The sequence below is a fragment of the Suncus etruscus genome, chromosome 11 (genome assembly GCF_024139225.1).
Source record: "Suncus etruscus isolate mSunEtr1 chromosome 11, mSunEtr1.pri.cur, whole genome shotgun sequence".
NCBI classification, from domain to species: domain Eukaryota; kingdom Metazoa; phylum Chordata; class Mammalia; order Eulipotyphla; family Soricidae; genus Suncus; species Suncus etruscus.
The window spans coordinates 45,080,654-45,086,123 of record NC_064858.1 but is presented as its reverse complement, the minus strand read 5'-3'; the positions used below and the strand labels follow the sequence as shown (position 1 = coordinate 45,086,123).

General features: G+C 32.3%; 1 pseudogene; it reads left to right on the top strand.

Moving 5' to 3' along the window:
* Nucleotides 1–4,434: 4,434 nt before the first annotated feature.
* LOC126023607 (uncharacterized) lies at nt 4,435–4,547 on the top strand (annotated as a pseudogene).
* Nucleotides 4,548–5,470: the final 923 nt, after the last annotated feature.

Sequence of the window (5,470 nt, the reverse complement as noted above, 5' to 3'; positions counted from 1 at the left end):
AAGTAGTTAGCAACAGTCCTTGAAGTCAGGCAAAATGGCTCCATTTGGCAGCAAATTCGTGAAGAGTTCCATATTAAAAAAAAAAAAATGGCTCCATTTGGGGCCAGAGCGGTGGTGCTAAGAGGTAAGGCATTTGCCTTGCAAGCGCTAGCCTAGGAGGAACCGAGGTTTGACCTTCCTGCGTCCTATATGGTCCCCCCAAGCCAGGAGCGATTTCTGAGCGCATAGCCAGGAGTAACCCCTGAGCATTACCGGGTGTGGCCCCAAAACAAAACAAAACAAAACAAAACAAAAAGACTCCATTTGTCATCAGAAGAATCATTATCAGTTGATTCTTTTAAAATTCTTTGCAGATGACAAAATGTGGTTCTCAGACAAGCCAAAAGAGTTGCTTGTCTTTTTTTGCAAAGGTGTTCAGAGTAAGACAAACTAGACCCTGGATCCAAGAATGCCAACAAATTTAAATTTCTAATAATATTACAACAATATTTCTAAACAATTTGTTCTTGCCATGAAGCCAATTTACCTTTCTTTTTTAAATTTTAAAATCAAATAAACAAATATTTGCAGCAGCTGTATTCCCATGTGTAAAAGCGGGTAGGGGGAGCCAGAGGAAGTTCTTGGGTGAAAAAAGGCCAGAAATAGCTGCCTACCTAGATCTAGGAATCTGCCCTTCCTACCCAAACTGGTAATACATTTCTTTATCATCCTTAGACTTTCTCAAAGCCTAATTAGCAAACTTCCTCAGAGCCTTAAAACTATCCATCTTCCAATTTTAGATAAGGTGTTTCCAGGTGTAGTTGGACAGAAAAAGGCTTTTTTTTTTATTGTATTTTTTTTAAGTTACTAAATTACCTACTTTGTGAATTATCAGTACCTGATGGAAAGAAATTCATTGGTCAAATCTCGTCCTGTCTGTTAACTTGCCGAAAATAAACATACATAAAATAAATGAACTACAGTTACAGTTTTTCATTCCAGGTGCTGCGTTTTGTGCTTATTTTCTTTTAATCAGAAACATTACTACTTGGAAAGGTTCTGACCTTTGCCTACATTTCACAGAGTATATGTTAAATACCTTTAAGAAATGAAATGGACACAAGAGCTAGTATGTATCTGTGAAAGATATCTGAGAATAAGACTGGGGTAAGCTCAAATACATAAAAAGTATAATATGAATAAGATACTACTATGCTACTTCTTTCAAATATACAGTCAAATATAAAATATCTTTTCTTATCAGAAAAGGACAACATATGCTCCTAATAAAGCTGAATGAGAATGTATAGGTATTTATATCCAATTACAGTTCTATTTCTCAATTTTCATATACTAACACTCCCCTACTTAGTTTATAGGAAAAAAAGGGACATAAAGTTAGGTTCCATCCAATTAAACAAGTATCTAAAAATGGAATGTGTGCTGTAAGGAGACAATTCACAAGTGCTTATCTACATATATTTATAGGCATATTTAAATTCTACTAAAATCAGCTTTAAAATTTCAAAATTTAAATTGGTAAAATAATAAATAATTTATAATTTTCACCTATATAAACAATGAGCAAAATACAGCATAAATTATGATAAAATATATTCTCATAACAACAATTACAGTAATTAGCAAAAAATAAAAATTTACACTATGATGCTCTATTGGCTTATGTTTTTCTCACTCATTGCTAAAGACAAAAACAGCATCACTGGGTTATAATCCAAAATGACCATGAACTTTGCTCAAAATAAACATTGAACTTTGTTTATAAATCAGAATTTTATCATATTTTGAAACTTTGAATACTGAAATGACACATAGGTTATGTGCTGAAGAAATCATTATGCTGGAGCATCTGTGTAAATGATTATACTTAAAACTATCAATTTTGTTATATCCAAAGCTACATATTTTTATGCTTGAAACACATTCTTAAAGTATTTCAGATCTGTGATGTATCTGAGGATGATCTAAAGACTAGAAAAATGTTTAAAAGATTATTTGGGGGCTGGGAATGCTATAGTAGCAGTGTACTTGCCTTGAATGCATAAAGTTTTTGGCTGCATTTATTCATTCCTTCCTGCCCTGTATAGACCACAACACTGCTGGTCTGACACTCAATATTAGTTTGGAAGTAGTAGTAGAATTTGGTAAAAATAAAATTGATGTATCCCCAAAGTATAGAACAAAGAAAGGGGAAGAAAGAATGAAAAAGAAAGAGAAAGAAGTCATCAGGGAAATTTTTTTTATAAAGATAACACAGAGAAAACTTTTAAAAGTTACATTTATATGAGGGATATTACTTTGAAATAGACTAGTTTGGAAAGAACTGTATTAATATTTTTGTTTGAAACCATTTTACAAGTGAGAAAAATGAGCCCTTTTAATCTTGTTATTTAATAAGCTCCTTATCAAATCTCCAAATGCAAGCCTAATATTTAACAAGTAGTCTTAATTTTATGGAATTAAATAATTTAAAATATATTAAAAGAGAACAAAGATACACTTACAGCATCCATTTTTACTAATATTTATCATTTTAGAACTATATTAGGTATAATCTGTGTGATATATTAAAATAAATTGCTGTATTTGATAACTTTTTACATTTTATTCTGAATGTTCCCAATAAGATATCCATCCCCCAAAAATATTTTCTCTAATTTTTATCCTGTTTTTAGTGTTTGACTATTTTAATGGATCTGATCAATTTTTATATAGATAATAAACTTCTTGGTCAAAAACAAAAACAAAAATCTTTTTTCTGGCAGTGTTCAGGGTTTATTCCTGGCTCTGTACTCAGCAATTACTTCCAAGGTGCTTGCGGAAACATAGGATGCCCAGGATCAAACCATAGTCAGCTGCATAAAAGGCAAGTGCTCTACACTATGCGCTATTTGTTAGATCCTGAGAAAAATAGTAAATCATATGTAATAAAGCATAAATATTTGCTTTATAAAATTCTCATCATTTATAATAACTTCAGCATTTCCCACATGAAAAAGGTGATTTTACTATTTAACATCCTGTGCTTATCTTGTAAAATACAATAATCCTTGTAGTCGTAGCTCTTGAGATTTTGGTCCCATAATTTTCTTCACTGGAAGAGAGGCTTGAAAAGCAACTCTGGACTTGAGGCAAACAATCGGCATTGTCTATTTTGCCTAGATAAATATTTGTACTTTAAAGAAGTTTCCTAGCATTCTCTTTGGAAACAATGCCTTGTCTCAAAATCAACATTGTAGTCGAGATGCTTCTATTTTTGTTTTCCTTGATCAGTACCAGGGAAAGAAGAATATAATGGTCCTTCAGAAAGCCTGTGAAGGGTGACATGGAACACAAGGGAAAACTAATCATATAATGATTTCAAGGCAGTTTAAATTCTTGCTACCCAGTTTCCTGCTGTAAACAATTGGTGCCTGATAATGGCCTGAAGGGCTCAAACATTGACAGCACATTTCTGCTCCATTTATACGAATAAAGGCAACACACACATGCAGAAATTATGTGAGACATATGAGACATCACTACCCACCCATTTGCCTCAGCTTAGCACAAAAAACAAGACCAAATGAACAGAATGTAAAACAGCTTATAAATATGAGGACATGTGCTAGTTAGATATTTTTAAAAATAGGAGGTATCCAAAAACAAAAATATGTCATTATGTTGATGAAGAACCCATTTTGAAATTAAAAAAAACCAGAAATTTGAATTTGTTTTTATTGAATTTGAAGATAATACATATAAAATAAGCCTACTTTAAAAAATAAGTTTAGATAAGTTGAAGAGAAAAGCAAAGAACAATATTACTTTTTTAAAAATCTTATTATGATGGAAACTTAAAAATGGAAAATTGGCCAAATAATTAAAAAATGTGTTCATGTTTTCTTCTAATCTAAACTTCTAAAAATGTTAAAAGTAGGTCTTGTTGATACTTGGGTGATAGACCATTTCAGAGGAAAACTACAAATTTCATAGTTGCCTTGAACCAAAAGTGAAATAGTTTTTATAAGGAAGATTGGTAGTGAATCACAAGCAATGAATAGCTCAAAACCTCGTTTAAAGAAACTCAATAATAGAAAAAAAAATCAGTATATAGAAGTTTGAAATCTGGACAAAGTATGGTCTAAAAAATTAATTTAAGAAATTCTTTTTCCTCTTACTTCTTCCAACAAAGTAATAAATTGACATTCTTTAACATAAAATTGGCCTGAAGCAGTCCACAAAATACAGAAAATGTAGAGGCAAATATTTGAAGCTGAAATTGTTTCAAAGACAACGATCTATACTAACTTTATAGATGCCAACAGAAGACAAAGAATAGAATTAGTAGAGTATGGTATTTAGGGGAACAAATGGAATATCCCATACGTGGCTTCCCTGTTAAGTACTCAGACTCCAGACTAAAATATACAGACATTTAGAAGATAAGAAACAGTGTTCGCTTCAGCAGCACATATACTGAAATTGGAATGATACAGAGAAGATTAGCATTAGCATGGCCCCTGGGCAAGGATGACACGCAAATTCGTGAAGCATTCCATATTTAAAAAAAAAAAAAGATAAGAAATATTTTCCTCTATTTTCTGTGAAAGTATTGAACATATCACTGTGAAAAAAATTTACATAGCATTAATAGTATCTCAATGAAAGTGACCACACATGTTTTATGTTAAAAATCTTTTAGTTTTATAAATTATACAAAATATTCTACTTTAGTACTAAATGCAAGATACCAGAAGCCTGAACTCGGCTTATACTCAGATGCACATAGTCTCCAATCGTTTTCTGCCATCTTCTGGAGGGGGCTGTGCTTCAGCTCAGTCCACAAGTCATGGCTGAGCTGAAGAGGTAAGTGGCTAAACTAAACTGTATGCTACTGAACAACTTAACCCACAATATTCACTGGCACATTTAATAAAGTGAAAAACTCATTTAAGGCAGTAAAGTCTTGTAAATAAATGTTTATAAATTCTGAATCCTTATAACCAGGGGTTTTGGAATATAAGAATTCAGGGTTTTTAACCATTTATTTACAATGCTTTTTATTTACAAATGGCTTATTCACTTTATTAAAGTTGCCATTGAATACTATGGGTTAATGTGGTATGTTAATGGTATACAGTATATCAAACAATCATGTATTGTAAATGCAATCATGTATTTATTCATTTACTTACTGATTTTTCAATTATTGTAATTGTTTGGGGTATATATATTATTTTTATTTGTTTTCTTTTTTTTTTGGTTTTGGGGCCACACCAGTGATGCTCAGGGGTTACTCCTGGCTATGCACTTAAAAATTGCTCCTGGCTTGGGGGACCATATGGGATGCCAGGAGATAGAACCGCATTCGTCCTAGGTCAGAGCATGAAGCCCTACCGCTTGCACCACCACTCTGGCCCCATGGATATATATTTTTATGTTTGAAATTTACCAGGGGCTGCTGCATTTTCCACCTCAACTTATACTC